Source organism: Poromitra crassiceps (assembly GCF_964638095.1).
Source record: "Poromitra crassiceps genome assembly, chromosome: 2".
Lineage (NCBI taxonomy): Eukaryota > Metazoa > Chordata > Actinopteri > Beryciformes > Melamphaidae > Poromitra > Poromitra crassiceps.
Window position 1 is genome coordinate 101,305,205 of NC_139624.1, and position 21,766 is coordinate 101,326,970.

Here is a 21,766-nt window from a genome sequence, read left to right on the forward strand (position 1 = left end):
TCAGATTTACCTTTCACTTAGATTCCCCCTATGAGCCTGTAAATCAGTGCAACAGATGGAATGTAGCAGTTCAACACTGTTACAGTTACATAAGACTTGACTCCCGGCCGACGATGAATGCGCGGGGGAACGTCGCTCGCTCAGGGCGGAGAGGAGTTGGCGGTGTGACCAAAGCGCGGCCCATTGACCGATAGCATCTCTTTCTAAGAGGCAGCTGCTTTATGTTCGCTTTGGCGTCAAATGGGGCACTCTGTCCCGCACGGGAAGGGGATAAATCAGACCCCGTCGACCAGCGCTCTAACTCACGCTGGCACTCCGGCCAAAAGCACAGAGTGAAGAGAAGAAAGAAGTGTTTACCCGCTCTTCCACTTCAACGTCTTACTTGGTTTTCTTCCATTTCGGCCTTACATGCCAAGTCGGCCGCAACCATCTCAGCCATCTCAGGAATTTACTCCAAATGATTGTTTTGCTTTTCCTCCTCTTGTGTGTGTGTGTGTGTGTGTGTGTGTGTGTGTGTGTGTAGTAGGGGGGTGTATGCATGGCTGCAGGCTAAGGAGTAGTGAGGGAGTTCCCCCACATCTGTTCACCATAAGAGCTTGTTGACAGCAGCGCTGTCCCCCACCCCGCCCCTCTCTCTCTCTCCACCCCCCCCCCCCCCCCACCCCGCCCCTCTCTCTCTCTCCCCTCTCCCACTTCGGCCCTTCTTTGGATTCTTCTCCTCATCCAGGATTATGCAGAACACATTGGCTTGGCTATCTGGAAAGAGCGCTCAGGTTTGTGCCCTTCGATAAGGCAGCAGGTACCGGACCATGGGAAAAATGCAAAAATGGCGTGTTTGTCTTTTTTAGCATGCGCAACATTCCTCGATTCAATATTTTTCATCTCACCGTGAATTATTCTCTATTAGAGGGAGAGCGCACAGTGCAGATTAATCCTCATTTTGATCCGATTACTGATGCAACAAAAACAACGTTCTACCGGCTCCAAGCACGATATTTAATTGAATAAACAGGGAATGTATGATTCGTTTCAAGTGCGTGTTTGTGTTTGTGTGTGTGTGTGTGTGTGTGTGTGTGTGTGCAGATCCACACCAGACAAGGAAGGATCACAGTAAGTAGTTATCTGAAGTTAAGGCCCGAGTGTTTCTGCAGGAGGATTGAAAGCCCCCCCAAGCCTGTAATTGGGAAAAGGGCCATTTGGACCATCAGGGTTGTCCATTTGTTTTTAAAAGGGCCAAACCGGTCGATGGGCAGCATTAAGCAGATCTGTGAAAGATCTAAATGGTTCCACGGTGCCGCAATCTTTACTTCCTGCCGCGAAGATACAGGCCCTTTAACGATTGGACGTGGCCCAGAGATAGAAACGGAGCTGTAAAACCAGCCAATCAGATGGAACCGATACGACGCGACACCGCTCCATATTGACCCCTGCTGTGTTCTCTCCTTCCTTTAAGAAGGTGCTACGAGTTCAGATCTGCAGTCACGCTCCTCATACAGTGGCTGGAGCTGAATCAAGCGGGTCACCCAAATCTGATCCAGCTTTGATTGCGCTGCTAATTAGATTTTGTGTAACGACTTTGGTGGAAAGGTATACCTTGCAATCGTAAATGTTTGCGTTAAGTCATCCCTCTGTGTCCGCACATGTTCCACCGCCGGTGTCACAATCCTCTCGTTAGACCGGATTGCTTCACATCTCCGGTCTCACTTGGCCAGTGCAGTGCTCACACACTCACAGCTCTGCCGGTGTCTGGGAACAATAACGATCCGCTCCTATATTGACATGTCGTGAGTCAAGGCGGAGCGTGCAGACCTCTGGGCCAGAACCTTCCAACAAGAAAAGCTTAAGAGAGAAATGTTTAAATAAGAAATGAAATAAGAAATGACCTCTATTATTCATAATTATAGTGCTCCTTTTTCTTGTGTTTTTTGCTGGAAGTTGAATTGAGGCAGAAGCCACAGAGGAGCGAGACACCTGCCGGGGGCCCGGCGATGGCAGCTTACACTACAAATGGCTCCTCGGAGGACTTCATCGTCTCTTTCTTCTCCTTTAGACTGTAAAGTTTTCCAACAGCTGCTAGTCAATAAAAAGTGAGTGCACTGGGGCTGTGACTGTGACGCTTTCCATTGGTTTTATGAATACTGTGCCATTATGACTGCTTTTGTCATTTGAAGCATTCTCTGTGTCGTTTCCACCGTGCCTGATTAATGGTTATATGTCATACAGCTATTAATCGAGCGGATTGGCAATGACGTAGAAAAGGCAACATATGTGGTAAGAATGCAGTAGCTTACTATCTGGATTGGCCAACCCATTGTCCTCACGAGGAAAATGACAACATTGGTCGATTTTCAAGGGGGTTAAAACAGCTGATGTTTACGAATGCCACCTTTTGAGGTCGTGTGCGTAATGCATGCGTGCAGTCAGTGCATAACGCCAGAGTTGGGAGCTGTAACCAGGAAGTAGCACGACCTCTGGCAGGTTTTAACGTAATGGCAGTGTGATGGTATTGAAATAGGTTGCTGACACGTAAGGGAGAAGTGGTAGTGTCCTCGCCGTACAACTTCCTTGGCACGAGAGACACGATTCATGTTCTGTTTTAAACCATAACCCTAACCCTAACCACGTTCTTTTAGTTGCCTAACCTCAAGGTGAGACACTACAGGTGTCAAGACAAGTTTATTTGTATAGGCCTAATTCACAAGCATGTCTCAGAGGGCTTCACAGAGAATATGTCTAAATAAATCTAGCTGAACACACCAATAACAATAGTAATAATAATAACATGGTATCTTATGTTAGAGAGAGCCAGAGGGAGGGGGAGATGGGGGAAGGAGAGAAAGGGGGAGAGAATGGGGGTAGGAGAGGGCAGGGAAAGGGAGGAGGTGGAAGGGGAGACAGGGGGAGAGGGAGAGAGCAAGGGAAGGGAGGAGGGGAGGAGGAGAGAGAGCAGGACAGACAGGGTATACTTCGGCTGGGCGATACGGTTTAGATCAATATCACGAATAGTCACAGGGGTCAGTTTCGAAGCAAACTATTGTTCATATAAGCAAAGTAAAGTTTTGCAATCAAGTTATGTTAAAATGGCATGTGCACACCGCAACTAGTTCCCCCCGACAGGTGCCAACTGTTACATTACTGATAAATGGTCAAAAACGTTCAGTTGCTGTCACACCAGATTCAGGTTTAGGGGAGCCTGGTTACAAAAGGAAAAAGGAGGCCATGCCCACACACCGGCAGTTCAGTTAAAAAATATATTTTGTATGCATTTACGTCTGCATATTACACTAAAGGTTATAGAACAAATTTAGGAACATCATCACACGCATGAGTGAGTGGGTACAATTGGCATGGCAAAACAGCTCAAGGGGTACATAAGACAAAAACAATTGGGAACCACTGGCTTACACCACTGATATGGTATTCAAAATAGTTGTCCAAGTCTAGATGAGGATAAAAACCCACCTATCTTGTCTCCATACTTTGTATCTCTCTTCCACTCTTTTCCTCATTATCTCTCTCATGATTAAAGTCCTAAATTCCCACATCACCCTGCTGTAAATTACCCATGTTTAATAAATGTTTGAAACCTGTGGTGCAAAAGGTGAGAGGAGGTAGGAAGGAGAGGGTGGAAGCAAAGGGAAGTATGAACAGAGGGGGGGGGGGGGGGGGGGGTTTAAGCAGAAGAGGTGAAATTAAAAAGAGGAAGGGTGGATGAGAAGAAGTAACAAAGAAAATAGATTGTTTGATAAATGAGTTGTGAAACTTTTGGGCCTCTTCTCCTTCCTCTATCTGCTTCTCATCATCCTTAGGATATTATGACACACACTGCCTACCTGCGCGCACAGATAGCACATGGAAACACACACACACACACACACACACACACACACACACACACACACTCAGTTTCAAGACTCTCCATATCGTAGTTTCAGTTGGCTAGGTCTAACCCTGGCACACAACCAGGCAGTAAGACAAATCAACCCAGAATCTGTGTAGTGACAAGGCATTAGGCCTACCCAGGAAGTTGAATGGTTAAATAAGATTGCTTTATGTAGGGGAGAGCAGGGCATGTGGTCACACTTTTCACTCATTGGTGTATTTCTAGTGCCTTACTGAGAAACAATATTTTTGGGGGACAACTGTATGCTATGAAACACTAAATAGGTGACTTAGTTATTTAATATACTGATGCGGACATTCCTTTCTTTACTTTGAGTCTCTTTTAGTCCAGCACCAGTTTTTTCAACTGGTGAGGGGATGTGTGGAGATGTTACAGTATTTAGGGCCCCAACCCTATATTTTTGACAAAATGTTCCATACGTGTTCCATGTTCCAATTATTGTGCTTCTGGCTTTAATTTAGTATACCTGCACTGTAAATTCTGTGTTAGCTACAAGTGAATTTATTTCTTGTTATTGGCTTTGAGTGTTTAGGTGTCTGTGCTGTAAATCCTGTTGAGATGCAGGTGAGTCTATGTTTTAGTTATTATTCTGTCCATAATTGTGTGTTTGTGCGCTGTGAGGGGGGCCCTTTATGCATCCAGGCCCAGGGGCCCGTCCTGTCATAATCCGCCCATGCTTTTCGCCTGCCATGTCTCGCCTTAACCAGTCGCCTAAACCCAACCAAGTTGTTTTACTTGCCTGAACAGAACCAGGAAAACGTGACGCCGAGCCCGGTGGGATTGGCGAGCACAGCACCGAGCCTCTCCCGCTGTCACCACTGGGCCGCAGCATGCATCTCCAGCTGTCACGACTGGGCCGCAGCATGCATCTCCAGCTGTCACCACTGGGCCGCAGCATGCATCTCCAGCTGTCACCACTGGGCCGCAGCATGCATCTCCAGCTGTCACGACTGGGCCGCAGCATGCATCTCCAGCTGTCACCACTGGGCCGCAGCATGCATCTCCAGCTGTCACCACTGGGCCGCAGCATGCATCTCCAGCTGTCACCACTGGGCCGCAGCATGCATCTCCAGCTGTCACCACTGGGCCGCAGCATGCATCTCCAGCTGTCACCACTGGGCCGCAGCATGCATCTCCAGCTGTCACCACTGGGCCGCAGCATGCATCTCCAGCTGTCACCACTGGGCCGCAGCATGCATCTCCAGCTGTCACCACTGGGCCGCAGCATGCATCTCCAGCTGTCACCACTGGGCCGCAGCATGCATCTCCAGCTGTCACGACCGCACCGGTGGCATCGGAAAAACAGACGGAAGACACGGGGACACTCACTCAAGTATGCCTTTTTGGGAGTCATTTTGGAAATAGACGTATTCTGTCGTTTCGGTAACGTGTTGGGATTGGCTTTGCTTCCATACGAAAAAGACAGGTGAGCACATCCAACTTGTTTTGGGTCAGCTGCTGGATAAAATAGTACGAATGGAACAAAATATCCACACACACACGCACGCACGCACGCACGCACGCACGCACTACTTGCCACTACTTGCCCGAAAAAAACGCCACCGTTTTTCATTTTGATGTGGCCGCGCGAGCCATTTGTTTAAGGTTTCATTTTTCTGCGGCACGCAACCTTGTCAAAAGAGGTAGCGAGATATGTTCCGAATGCTTAATGCCCATATCAACTGAGTAGAAATCGGAACTGAAGGCATATGTGAAAGAACCAGAATGGGTTTGAGCGATCATCAGTGGAGCATGCCTGCATCGCAAAACCAAAAGTATCACAGCGAGGGAATGATAAACGCCCCCGCGATCCATCTCGAGGCACAGCTTCCCACTCCGAATCCGAAGCCGGCCTTCTCTCTGAGATCTTGGCTCCTCTTCGCTGTTTCCCTCTCACCAACATGGAGGCAGCTGTTTCCCTCTCACCAACATGGAGGCAGCTGTTTCTGTCCACCTTTACCTGCTCTAACATAATCTGTCCACCTTTACCTGCTCTAACATAATCTGTCCACCTTTACCTGCTCTAACATAATCTGTCCACCTTTACCTGCTCTAACATAATCTGTCCACCTTTACCTGCTCTAACATAATCTGTCCACCTTTACCTGCTCTAACATAATCTGTCCACCTTTACCTGCTCTAACATAATCTGTCCACCTTTACCTGCTCTAACATAATCTGTCCACCTTTACCTGCTCTAACATAATCTGTCCACCTTTACCTGCTCTAACATAATCTGTCCACCTTTACCTGCTCTAACATAATCTGTCCACCTTTACCTGCTCTAACATAATCTGTCCACCTTTACCTGCTCTAACATAATCTGTCCACCTTTACCTGCTCTAACATAATCTGTCCACCTTTACCTGCTCTAACATAATCTGTCCACCTTTACCTGCTCTAACATAATCTGTCCACCTTTACCTGCTCTAACATAATCTGTCCACCTTTACCTGCTCTAACATAATCTGTCCACCTTTACCTGCTCTAACATAATCTGTCCACCTTTACCTGCTCTAACATAATCTCCCCACCTTTACCTGCTCTAACATAATCTGTCCACCTTTACCTGCTCTAACATAATCTGTCCACCTTTACCTGCTCTAACATAATCTGTCCACCTTTACCTGCTCTAACATAATCTGTCCACCTTTACCTGCTCTAACATAATCTGTCCACCTTTACCTGCTCTAACATAATCTGTCCACCTTTACCTGCTCTAACATAATCTGTCCACCTTTACCTGCTCTAACATAATCTGTCCACCTTTACCTGCTCTAACATAATCTGTCCACCTTTACCTGCTCTAACATAATCTGTCCACCTTTACCTGCTCTAACATAATCTGTCCACCTTTATCTGCTCTAACATAATCTGTCCACCTTTACTAGCTTTAACATAATCTGTCCACCTTTACCTGCTCTAACATAATCTGTCCACCTTTACCTGCTCTAACATAATCTGTCCACCTTTACCTGCTCTAACATAATCTCCCCACCTTTACCTGCTCTAACATAATCTGTCCACCTTTACCTGCTCTAACATAATCTGTCCACCTTTACCTGCTCTAACATAATCTCCCCACCTTTACCTGCTCTAACATAATCTGTCCACCTTTACCTGCTCTAACATAATCTCCCCACCTTTACCTGCTCTAACATAATCTGCCCACCTTTACCTGCTCTAATAATCTCCCCACCTTTACCTGCTCTAACATAATCTCCCCACCTTTACCTGCTCTAACATAATCTGCCCACCTTTACCTGCTCTAATAATCTCCCCACCTTTACCTACTCTAATAATCTCCCCACTTTTACCTGCTCTAACATAATCTCCCCACCTTTACCTACTCTAATAATCTCCCCACCTTTACCTGCTCTAACATAATCTGCCCACTTTTACCCGCCTTTTGCTATTGGACTCCATGGGAAAGGAGCTTGTTAGATGATCACGAAGATTTTGTTGTTTACTTCTTTGTCAGAATAAACAGAGATCGCCTCATAGATATCCTGGTCTGAGACTCGTCTTCATCAAAACACACCTCACATGTTGCTTACATTCGTTTCACTGTGTCCATTGTGGGAAAGAGTTTTCGCTCCTACAGTTCAGTTGTGTGTTCAGTTCAGTTCAGTTCAGAAAGCGGCGAGCTGATTGGTCCGCTGGGGGGAACGACGATATAAACCACACGAGAGCGTTTGTTCGCTTCCCTCTTTGCAACTAGGGTAGAGGCGCGAGCCAAGGAACGCCTGATCCCAAGGCCGCTTCTAAAGCCATCATTGATCAGGATAGAGGGGCTTTTTTTGGGAGGAGGGCTGTGGAATCTCAAATAGAGGCTCCTTATCTGCCGTGATAAATGTGTGAGAGGATGAGAAAGGCGAATAGAGGCATAGAGAATAGAGAGAGGGAGACCATTAAAGGAGGAGAAAAAGCAGAGGAGAGCCCCCCATGGATGCTACTGTCAGCTGTGGGAACCCAGATGAAAGAGGTGCAGCCAGATAGCAGCGCTCTTTGATCGTTGCCTTTGTGTGATAAACATCGCGGCGTGCCAGCCAGCGCCGTGCCAGCCCGGCTGTGAAGGTGAAGGGCTTTGAGCAGGCTTCCAGGCCGGCTCTGCCCGGGACCAGCAGGCGCTCGCCATGCCAGAGAGCTGTCTGCAGCTCAGAGACCTCTGAAGAGCATACACGCACATGCACACACACACATATATACAGTGCACACACACACACACACACACACACACACACACACATATATACAGTGCACACACACACACACACACACACACACACACACACACACATACAGTGCACACACACACACACACACACACACACACACACATATATACAGTGCACACACACACACTCCAACACCAACCAACAGATCCACGCATTCTCCGGCAGATTGCTGTCTCTCGCTTTGCCCCTTTCAGTGCCTACTTCTTACACCAGCTTTCTCTATTTATCCCTCTTCTCTATCTCTCTCTTTCATTCGTACCTCCCCACCAACCCCCCCCCCCCCCCCCACCCCACACACACACACACAGTTTTTTAGGAGGGGGGAGGAGCAGTATTCCAAAGCTGCTCGTTAAAGACGTAGCCTCGCTTCCACTGGCAGCCGTTCCCGCTGAGGAGCGCGAGTCCCATTTGAACCAATGATCATCAAGTTTTCAAAATTCAAAGTGTACGAGGGAGAGGCCGTGCAGCCACCTTTTTTTTAACGGCGCATCGTAATCGCAATACGGCTGTTGAATATTTCATATCTGCCGTCCTGCTTTGAACCGGGCGCATGCAGGTTCCTCATGTTAGGTGTAACAAGGGAGGAATGAGGGAATTCTGCCAATGCCTCCTGCATAAATCCACACCGCTGCATTTGTGTGTGCGTGTGTGTGTGTGTGTGTGTGTGTGTGTGTGTGGGTGTGTTTTCCACAAACCTGTGCGAGCTACACTTTTTTTTTTTTACGGTAAGGCAATAACAATCCGGCTCTGAGCTTCAGCTGTGCCTACTGTAACAAAGCCACTGGTGATTTTGATTCAGTGAAAAGAGAACTGGATTACTCTTGCTTCATAGACAGCCGGAGCAACGGAGAGAGAGGGGGGGAGAGAGAGAGGGGGGGGGGAGAGAGAGAGAGAGAGAGAGAGAGAGAGGGGGCGGAGAGAGCGTCAGAGAGAAGGGGGGAGATGGGGGAAGAGGGGTGGAATGCCATGCATGTGTGGGAAGTGGTTTTGGCTGGTTTGGAAATTAATGATCTCAACATGTGCTGTAGTGGAGATCCATCAGAAAGAAAAGTGCAGACAAAAGCACTTACTGTACAGCCACGCAGGGGCTGCAGATGGAGAAAACCACCAGGACTCGCGAGACAGAAGCCGCGGAGAAAAACTTTAGGCGAAAAAAAAAAAAACATGTTCTTATGTCAACTTTAATGGCCGGGAAAACTCTTGAGCGCCGACTGATTTCTTAAAAGACGGCGATGAACGGCCTATATACACACGCCACAGTCCACTTATTTAACGGAAGCGAAGAATCCGTTTTACCGGCTCTTTAGACAGGCGGGACGTGCCAATCAGCCCGTCTCCGCGGCAGCACGTTACATTTATGTGGGAGGTATTGACACGTGGAGATGACACCTCCTCGCCCCGCCGTGCATATGCAAACGTCTCTTTAAGCAATGCATATTTCACACAGATGGCCGGTTTATGAATATGCGGCCCCGGGTTCATGATGCGTGGTGTGGAGCGGCTATAAATGAGTCTCATAGCCGTTCCCTGCAGGATAAATACAACACGGTTATTGGCCTGGGCGGAGCGCAGCGCTCATCGGAACGTCTTGCCCAAAGGTGCGAAAACAGATGAGATTGTAGCACCGCCAGACTGTATGAAGATGTAAGTGGGAAGTGACATGGAATGTAACATAAAAACACACAAAGGTTATCTCAGGGTTACATGCCAAGAGAGAGAGAACGTTGAATTATGGATCAGAGAGAGAGCATCGTCCAATATTCCGAGCAAATGCAACATAGTGCCGTTGTCGTGTGAAACTCTTCTTACTGCAATTAGGGTGATTGTTCACCTCAGCTGGAGGATGGTCCAGGTTGAAAGAGCTGGCTGATTATGAAACCCACAATCACACTGACTCATTTGCCAACTGAGTGTACACATGACTCAGAGAGGCCACATTAAAGACAGATACAATGGATGAAACAGGTCTTTGTCTGTAATGTGCCCATGCCCTCTGTCAGAGCCTGACTCACTGTACAGACAATAAGCTATGGATCGCAGTCACAGACAAAATAATGCTAAGTACAGTATATCCACATCTAATTGATTGCATTTAATAATAATAATAATAATAATTAATTAATTTTGTATAGCACTTTTCAATGACCCAAAGACGCTGACAATAGGAGTCCACAGGAAACAAATAAAATGTGTAACAAGCAACAGATACAAATAACAATTGACACATCTAATCAGGGATAGATGGAACATGTAGAAGGAAGAGAGGGAGGGACAAGGGCCAGGCAGAAGAAAGGGGAGGAGAAACAAGGGGGGGGCGGGGCATGGGTGGAAGAGGTGCTTAAGGGTAGGGGAGGTTCTACAGTTGGGAGAAGAGGTAGGTTTTTATGATTTTTTTTTTTTTTTTTTTTTACTCAAAGCGCTTCACATATGGGAGGATGTGTACGTGTGTGTGTGTGTGTGTGTGTGTGTGTGTGTGTGTGTGCGTGTGTGCGTGTGTGTGTGTGTGTGTGTGTGTGTGTGGGTGAACTCACCTCATCCACCACGATGCGACGTGATATGCATGGCAGCCAGGTATGCATCGGAAGGCTCACCACACATCAGCTCTCACGGTGCAGAGTAGAGGACTGAAAGAGCCAATTAGAGAACAAGGGATGATTAGGTGGCCATGACAGAAGAAAGGCCTGTGAATTTAGCCAGGGCACCAGGGTCTCACACCCCTACTTTTGCAAAGAGTGACAATGATCTTTATTGACCACAGAGAGTCCAGACCTCACTTTAACGTCTCTCTCATTAAAAAGGACGGCGCTCACTCACAAGACCCGAGTCCCTGTCTCTGCCCTGGCGCATTGGGGATGGGGATATTATTCAGATATATGAGAACAGCACTTCCTACTGGTCCTCCAACACAACTTCCAGGACCAGAGATCCTCCCATCCAAGGACTGACCACAGCCAGACCTGCTTAGCTTCCCCCAGCAAGGCAGAGATGCAACGCAGGAGCCACGGTGCCACATCTAGAGGATATACGCCTATTTCACATCTCTGATAAATCAGGCACTTTGTGTCTAAAGGCAGGAAGTAAAGCAGGTGCAAGCAACACATTGATTAGAGCCGCCCGGCACTGGACCCATCCAGCGGCTCTAATCAATGTGTTGCTTGCACCTGCTTTACTTCCTGCCTTTAGACACAAAAATGTCTGATTTGGGTGGCATGTGAAATAGGCTAATTGCAGGAACACATTGAGTTCTGCATGTTTTGAGCCTCCCGCACGCAAAAAAGAAAAAAGCTGCGCACGAGTTGGAATGGTATAAACAGAGTATAATTAGGTATAATTGGACTAGTACAAACCTAACAATAAATGCATAGTTGTCAAGCTAAATGCATAGGTGTCAAGTTGTCGAGCTAAATGCAAGTCGCAGTTCCTGAAAAGTTCACATTTTGGAGATACATAGTGACGTTTTCACCCAGCAGCTGCAATATTCTTAAACACAATGCCAGAGAAATGTACGGAATGTACAAGCAGCAGGTATGAATCCTATCCGCGGCTGTTGTCGATACCTTCTTTAAGACAATGGCAAACATTGAGTGAGATATCACCAAGTGAGTCAAAGTGTGAAAGGGGTTGTCAGAGCCCGCCGAGCGTATCCAACATTGTCATTGCCGCTCGCCTGTCTGCCTGTGGAGAACACCCGGCGCTGACAAGAGGTGAGCTGTGGCTCCCTCTCTCCACATCAGTTTTGGATCACTACTCTCAATCAAAGCCGTGCGAGGAAGGCTCGCATAATGTGACAGATCCCGTCTCTCTCTGCGCCGTTTGATGCCTGAGCGCGGCTCAACCTGGAGCAAGCCCTTGTCAACACACAGACACACACACACACACACACACACACACACACACACACACACACACACACACACACACACACACACACACACACACACACACACACACACACACTACCCCTGTCAAAAACCCTGCCCACAGGCCTCAACACAAAGAGATCCAAGAGCACGAGGAGCGAGAGACAGACGGATAGACCGACAAACAGAGGAGAGAGAAAGGCTGGGGGGAGAAAAGTGAATGTGTGGTAAACAGGCAGAATAGAAGGTAAGGGAGTAGACAGGGTGCCTCGAAGCCTCAATGCTCCAAACTGCTAGATACCTCCCATACACAGCCTCAATGCTCCAAACTGTTAGATATCTCCCATATACAGCCTCAATGCTCCAAACTGTTAGATATCTCCCATATACAGCCTCAATGCTCCAAACTGTTAGATATCTCCCATATACAGCCTCAATGCTCCAAACTGTTAGATATCTCCGATATACTGCCTCAATGCTCCAAACTGTTAGATACCTCCCATACACTGCCTCAATGCTCCAAACTGTTAGATACCTCCCATATACAGCCTCAATGCTCCAAACTGTTAGATACCTCCCATACACAGCCTCAATGCTCCAAACTGTTAGATATCTCCCATACACTGCCTCAATGCTCCAAACTGTTAGATACCTCCCATACACTGCCTCAATGCTCCAAACTGTTAGATACCTCCCATATACAGCCTCAATGCTCCAAACTGTTAGATACCTCCCATATACAGCCTCAATGCTCCAAACTGTTAGATACCTCCCATACACAGCCTCAATGCTCCAAACTGTTAGATACCTCCCATATACAGCCTCAATGCTCCAAACTGTTAGATACCTCCCATATACAGCCTCAATGCTCCAAACTGTTAGATATCTCCCATACACTGCCTCAATGCTCCAAACTGTTAGATACCTCCCATATACAGCCTCAATGCTCCAAACTGTTAGATACCTCCCATATACAGCCTCAATGCTCCAAACTGTTAGATACCTCCCATACACAGCCTCAATGCTCCAAACTGTTAGATATCTCCCATACACTGCCTCAATGCTCCAAACTGTTAGATATCTCCCATATACTGCCTCAATGCTCCAAACTGTTAGATACCTCCCATATACTGCCTCAATGCTCCAAACTGTTAGATACCTCCCATATACAGCCTCAATGCTCCAAACTGTTAGATACCTCCCATATACAGCCTCAATGCTCCAAACTGTTAGATACCTCCCATACACAGCCTCAATGCTCCAAACTGTTAGATACCTCCCATATACAGCCTCAATGCTCCAAACTGTTAGATATCTCCCATACACTGCCTCAATGCTCCAAACTGTTAGATACCTCCCATATACTGCCTCAATGCTCCAAACTGTTAGATACCTCCCATATACAGCCTCAATGCTCCAAACTGTTAGATACCTCCCATACACAGCCTCAATGCTCCAAACTGTTAGATACCTCCCATACACTGCCTCAATGCTCCAAACTGTTAGATACCTCCCATATACTGCCTCAATGCTCCAAACTGTTAGATACCTCCCATATACAGCCTCAATGCTCCAAACTGTTAGATACCTCCCATACACAGCCTCAATGCTCCAAACTGTTAGATACCTCCCATACACTGCCTCAATGCTCCAAACTGTTAGATACCTCCCATATACAGCCTCAATGCTCCAAACTGTTAGATACCTCCCATACACTGCCTCAATGCTCCAAACTGTTAGATACCTCCCATATACAGCCTCAATGCTCCAAACTGTTAGATACCTCCCATACACAGCCTCAATGCCCCAAACTGTTAGATACCTCCCATATACAGCCTCAATGCTCCAAACTGTTAGATACCTCCCATACACTGCCTCAATGCTCCAAACTGTTAGATACCTCCCATATACAGCCTCAATGCTCCAAACTGTTAGATACCTCCCATATACAGCCTCAATGCTCCAAACTGTTAGATACCTCCCATATACAGCCTCAATGCTCCAAACTGTTAGATACCTCCCATACACTGCCTCAATGCTCCAAACTGTTAGATACCTCCCATATACAGCCTCAATGCTCCAAACTGTTAGATACCTCCCATACACTGCCTCAATGCTCCAAACTGTTAGATACCTCCCATATACTGCCTCAATGCTCCAAACTGTTAGATACCTCCCATACACTGCCTCAATGCTCCAAACTGTTAGATACCTCCCATATACAGCCTCAATGCTCCAAACTGTTAGATATCTCCCATATACTGCCTCAATGCTCCAAACTGTTAGATATCTCCCATACACTGCCTCAATGCTCCAAACTGTTAGATACCTCCCATATACAGCCTCAATGCTCCAAACTGTTAGATACCTCCCATACACTGCATCAATGCTCCAAACTGTTAGATACCTCCCATATACAGCCTCAATGCTCCAAACTGTTAGATATCTCCCATATACAGCCTCAATGCTCCAAACTGTTAGATACCTCCCATACACAGCCTCAATGCTCCAAACTGTTAGATATCTCCCATACACTGCCTCAATGCTCCAAACTGTTAGATACCTCCCATACACAGCCTCAATGCTCCAAACTGTTAGATATCTCCCATACACTGCCTCAATGCTCCAAACTGTTAGATACCTCCCATATACAGCCTCAATGCTCCAAACTGTTAGATATCTCCCATATACTGCCTCAATGCTCCAAACTGTTAGATATCTCCCATACACTGCCTCAATGCTCCAAACTGTTAGATACCTCCCATATACAGCCTCAATGCTCCAAACTGTTAGATACCTCCCATACACTGCATCAATGCTCCAAACTGTTAGATACCTCCCATATACAGCCTCAATGCTCCAAACTGTTAGATATCTCCCATATACAGCCTCAATGCTCCAAACTGTTAGATACCTCCCATACACAGCCTCAATGCTCCAAACTGTTAGATATCTCCCATACACTGCCTCAATGCTCCAAACTGTTAGATACCTCCATACAGCCTCAATGCTCCAAACTGTTAGATACCTCCCATACACTGCATCAATGCTCCAAACTGTTAGATACCTCCCATATACAGCCTCAATGCTCCAAACTGTTAGATATCTCCCATATACAGCCTCAATGCTCCAAACTGTTAGATACCTCCCATACACAGCCTCAATGCTCCAAACTGTTAGATATCTCCCATACACTGCCTCAATGCTCCAAACTGTTAGATACCTCCCATACACAGCCTCAATGCTCCAAACTGTTAGATACCTCCCATATACAGCCTCAATGCTCCAAACTGTTAGATACCTCCCATATACAGCCTCAATGCTCCAAACTGTTAGATATCTCCCATACACTGCCTCAATGCTCAAAACTGTTAGATATCTCCCATACACTGCCTCAATGCTCCAAACTGTTAGATACCTCCCATATACTGCCCCAATGCTCCAAACTGTTAGATACCTCCCATACACTGCATCAATGCTCCAAACTGTTAGATACCTCCCATATACAGCCTCAATGCTCCAAACTGTTAGATACCTCCCATACACTGCCTCAATGCTCCAAACTGTTAGATACCTCCCATATACAGCCTCAATGCTCCAAACTGTTAGATATCTCCCATATACTGCCTCAATGCTCCAAACTGTTAGATATCTCCCATATACAGCCTCAATGCTCCAAACTGTTAGATACCTCCCATATACAGCCTCAATGCTCCAAACTGTTAGATACCTCCCATATACAGCCTCAATGCTCCAAACTGTTAGATACCTCCCATACACTGCCTCAATGCTCAAAACTGTTAGATACCTCCCATATACAGCCTCAATGCTCCAAACTGTTAGATATCTCCCATATACTGCCTCAATGCTCCAAACTGTTAGATATCTCCCATATACAGCCTCAATGCTCCAAACTGTTAGATACCTCCCATATACAGCCTCAATGCTCCAAACTGTTAGATATCTCCCATACACTGCCTCAATGCTCCAAACTGTTAGATACCTCCCATACACAGCCTCAATGCTCCAAACTGTTAGATACCTCCCATATACAGCCTCAATGCTCCAAACTGTTAGATATCTCCCATATACAGCCTCAATGCTCCAAACTGTTAGATATCTCCCATACACTGCCTCAATGCTCCAAACTGTTAGATACCTCCCATATACTGCCCCAATGCTCCAAACTGTTAGATACCTCCCATATACAGCCTCAATGCTCCAAACTGTTAGATGCCTCCCATATACTGCCTCAATGCTCCAAACTGTTAGATACCTCCCATATACTGCCTCAATGCTCCAAACTGTTAGATATCTCCCATGCCTCAATGCTCCAAACTGTTAGATATCTCCCATATACAGCCTCAATGCTCCAAACTGTTAGATATCTCCCATATACTGCCTCAATGCTCCAAACTGTTAGATACCTCCCATATACTGCCTCAATGCTCCAAACTGTTAGATACCTCCCATATACTGCCTCAATGCTCCAAACTGTTAGATATCTCCCATATACAGCCTCAATGCTCCAAACTGTTAGATACCTCCCATACACTGCCTCAATGCTCCAAACTGTTAGATACCTCCCATATACAGCCTCAATGCTCCAAACTGTTAGATACCTCCCATACACTGCCTCAATGCTCCAAACTGTTAGATACCTCCCATATACTGCCTCAATGCTCCAAACTGTTAGATACCTCCCATATACTGCCTCAATGCTCCAAACTGTTAGATACCTCCCATATACAGCCTCAATGCTCCAAACTGTTAGATATCTCCCATATACAGCCTCAATGCTCCAAACTGTTAGATACCTCCCATACACTGCCTCAATGCTCCAAACTGTTAGATACCTCCCATATACTGCCTCAATGCTCCAAACTGTTAGATACCTCCCATATACTGCCTCAATGCTCCAAACTGTTAGATACCTCCCATATACAGCCTCAATGCTCCAAACTGTTAGATATCTCCCATATACAGCCTCAATGCTCCAAACTGTTAGATACCTCCCATATACTGCCTCAATGCTCCAAACTGTTAGATACCTCCCATACACAGCCTCAATGCTCCAAACTGTTAGATACCTCCCATACAGCCTCAATGCTCCAAACTGTTAGATATCTCCCATATACAGCCTCAATGCTCCAAACTGTTAGATATCTCCCATACACTGCCTCAATGCTCCAAACTGTTAGATACCTCCCATATACTGCCCCAATGCTCCAAACTGTTAGATACCTCCCATATACAGCCTCAATGCTCCAAACTGTTAAATACCTCCCATATACAGCCTCAATGCTCCAAACTGTTAGATACCTCCCATATACTGCCTCAATGCTCCAAACTGTTAGATATCTCCCATGCCTCAATGCTCCAAACTGTTAGATATCTCCCATATACAGCCTCAATGCTCCAAACTGTTAGATATCTCCCATATACTGCCTCAATGCTCCAAACTGTTAGATACCTCCCATACACTGCCTCAATGCTCCAAACTGTTAGATATCTCCCATACAGCCTCAATGCTCCAAACTGTTAGATATCTCCCATATACTGCCTCAATGCTCCAAACTGTTAGATACCTCCCATATACTGCCTCAATGCTCCAAACTGTTAGATACCTCCCATATACTGCCTCAATGCTCCAAACTGTTAGATATCTCCCATATACTGCCTCAATGCTCCAAACTGTTAGATATCTCCCATATACTGCCTCAATGCTCCAAACTGTTAGATACCTCCCATATACTGCCTCAATGCTCCAAACTGTTAGATACCTCCCATATACAGCCTCAATGCTCCAAACTGTTAGATATTTCCCATATACAGCCTCAATGCTCCAAACTGTTAGATATCTCCCATATACAGCCTCAATGCTCCAAACTGTTAGATATCTCCCATATACTGCCTCAATGCTCCAAACTGTTAGATACCTCCCATATACTGCCTCAATGCTCCAAACTGTTAGATACCTCCCATATACTGCCTCAATGCTCCAAACTGTTAGATACCTCCCATATACTGCCTCAATGCTCCAAACTGTTAGACATCTCCCATATACAGCCTCAATGCTCCAAACTGTTAGATACCTCCCATATACTGCCTCAATGCTCCAAACTGTTAGATATCTCCCATATACAGCCTCAATGCTCCAAACTGTTAGATACCTCCCATATACTGCCTCAATGCTCCAAACTGTTAGATATCTCCCATATACAGCCTCAATGCTCCAAACTGTTAGATACCTCCCATATACAGCCTCAATGCTCCAAACTGTTAGATATCTCCCATATACAGCCTCAATGCTCCAAACTGTTAGATGCACATATATGCACATATATGTTTGCCAACCGCCATAAAACTCAAAGAAGAAGAAGAGGAAGGCTTCGACAATAAAACATATAGAGAAGAAGAAATAAATCGAAAATAAAATTGCCTCCAAATTGCACCAAATTTAAACCGAAGTATATATGTCGGGAGATGTCTTCATAAAAAAAAATTCATGCATTTTAAGGCATTTTCGTAGGAGTTACGCGCATCTGATGTTGTAACTATTTTCTGTAAAAATGTGTAAAAACGGGTACATTGCTCAGCGTTGATTTCGTTACTTCAACCCACCTACTACTAGATGTAAAATTTGACGAGCGTTCCAATGCCGCCAGTCCCGTGTCGGTACGTGCTTCCGTTCCCGAGATCGGTCTCTTTGCAAGGAACTATGGAAAGCTAATATTAGCTACAGCAGGCTAGGCGGTTGAAAAAGATGGCTGCCTTTTTGTTTTTGGTCAAGGCCTCTGAAGGGGCGTGGAGGACCTCTAGAGGCGGGACCATGGCCAACAACAGTTGTAGTTCATAGGTGCACGACTTCCGCAAGGCAGGGATTGTCGCTCTGGAAATAATGTGATAGATGCTTGATAGGCATGGCAGTGAATAACCAATTTCAAAAATTTCAACGGATTCGAAAACCTTAGGGGCGTGAGATTTAATATATATTCATATTCCCCACGGGAAAGCCGTCCTTTAACCTACAGTAACTAACTATCCGGTGTGCACAACATTGTCAGCCTAAACTCCGGCTGACACCCCAAAAACCTACAATCCGCTACAGAAAAATGTATATTGTTTGTTTATTAACACATTGACTGCCAGCCGTTATTTTTTTGCTGTAGGTAGCTTTTGCCAAGCCGTTTTTTGAGGATTCTGGCTCATTTTACAAGAGCCGAGGATTCTTTTCTGCTTGGAGTTTGTCAACACAAAGTTCACAAAAGTACTAATAGAATGTGTGCTTTCTCTGTCTAAAAGAGTTAGTTTGTAGAGTTAGTAGTTATGTAGATATTAGCCGTTGAGTACAGCATGGTTTTAGCGTCTGAGAGTGAAAGCTGAGATAATCGCAGTTTTGTGAAATTCAATCAAACAGGCAGAACAGTCACTTTAACCATTTATTTTTGGCATCAGTGAGAGATCAGACATCCAAACAATATAGTTCCGAACGCCCTCTCCTTCAACTCCTCCCTCCGTGGGCGTGTCTAGTGGCTTTCAGCCTGCGTTTGTCACAAGCGAGTGCTCTGCTGCTGCTGCTGCTGCTGCGAGTTTGAGCAGCCTCCCTCCCTGGCAGCGAGTTTGAGCAGCCTCCCTCCCTGGCAGCGAGTGTGGATAGGTCTCACTCGTCTCTTGGGTTTGAGAGCCCCGATGAAGCCCCGTGCGACTCTAGGCTTTATGCTGCCCACCCAGTCCATTTCTGGAACCCCCCACCGCAGCAGCGCGAAAGCGTCCCCGCCTACAGTATGAGAATGAGGCTCGTTCGTTTCTGACTGTAAAATCGCCAAGCCATTTCCTTGAGAATGGAGGAAGCCGCCGCGGGAGGCGGCTGCTTTTGGTTGACTTTCTCTCTGTCGGGAGAGGACCGTCGCCACCTAGCTGGTCGGTAAAATAGATTATACACATTCAATACTTCCAATATCTCCATAGGAGACGCGGGGGGCATTGATCCACGTAGCACCGTCAAAAAAATTTCACGAAAGTGGCCCCCGGGCAAAGCAAGTTGAGTATCCCTGACCTATAGGGAGAAATTTAGTTTGTCATTGTAAACCCACAGCACAGTAATGATGACATGTTCTTCATAGATCTAGCCCTTTAATTTTGCTCTTAAGTGCTTTCTCAAAGTACACCAAATTCATGCATTTTACTTTAAAATGTAAAAAAAAAATCTCGTGGGGGAGCATGCCCCCGCACCCCCCTAGGGGGACTGTGGTCCCCCACCACAACAACTCAAAATCCTGTGGGAAACACTGGATACCTCCCATACAGCCTCAATGCTCCAAACTGTTAGATATCTCACATACTGTATACAGCCTCAATGCTCCAAACTGTTAGATACCTCCCATACAGCCTCAATGCTCCAAACTGTTAGATACCTCCCATACAGCCTCAATGCTCCAAACTGTTAGATACCTCCCATACAGCCTCAATGCTCCAAACTGTTAGATACCTCCCGTATACTGCAAATGCTCTCAGAGTGTGATGCATGGGACTGCACTTTTCACTAAACAGCCCCTCTGGACCGGCTAAACGCATTTCCAAATAATGGCAGTCAGTTTTAATGACATTATGAGCCATTAAAAAAGCGGGTAAAAAACACAGTGAGTGATCTTATCATCTCCTTGTTTCACATTGATTACCAGACTGATATCTTGTTTCATATCTCTCCCCATCTAATGCAGTAACAGCTGTGGAAATCGGAGCCGATGTGCATTGTTAACTGTGTTTATTGTGGTTGTGTAATTACAAACTGTATAATGCGCAATCTAATTTATTAGATTAGTGGAAGGCTTGTAAATCAGTAATGGTGAGATGGCGTGTTGTTGCTGCCTTGGCTTCACACGTTGCTGTTGTAAACAGTGCCCTCTAGTGCATGACAAGGACAACTTACAGCCAGGGCTTCCAACCAAGACAGGAGATCTCTGTGGAGGCATGGAGGAGATCAGCTGGCATGGAAGAAGTGGAATCTGGTTTAAATGAACCAGGAAGACTCTCCGTGATGCTTCTCCCACAGCAGCACTCAATCCTGAGGTCAGACAGGCAGTTTGTAACGGTGTAATGCAAAGTAGCAGTCAATCTTCTCAACTGGGACGGTTTGTACATAAAGTATGTCGGCCGTCTGGGTTCAGCGATTCCTGTATTTACAGTTTCAAATGATAGATTCTGCTTCGTTGGGTCGTTCCTTCAAGAAAAACACCTCTACCTTTATGGAGAAAGGGGGGATTCTTCAAAAAAAAGCTGCCCCAGGACATGGATATTCCTTCTAGCCGCTTATAATGAAAACCTAGAGGGAGAGGTCATCTGAGGATACGCTGATGCAGGAAGGCGCAGGGAAAAGAGTTGGAAACTACCGCTCATGGTCACCGCAACGCATTCCTCAGCTTTGACAGTACGGAAAAGAAAGCATTGTACCACATTTACCACCCAATCACACCGAGATCGGTCCCGGGACGGAACACGCATGTCAGAATCCCAAAATAACCCTCTCAGCTTGACCAGACCCAGACCGGACCCCTTTTTAGCTATTTCGTATTCTGCCGTGGCAAAATATCAAGGAAAATATTAGTCAAAACTTGCCACTTGTGTGTAAATGAGATCAAGATGGATTAGGAGCTGTGGATTCTATTTGAGGCCTCGCAGACCACAAGATTTCCATCCCCCAGCCGAAGGCCAGAGGAGACCCAGATGTACGGGGCAGAGCCGGGGCAGCGCTCAATGTGATT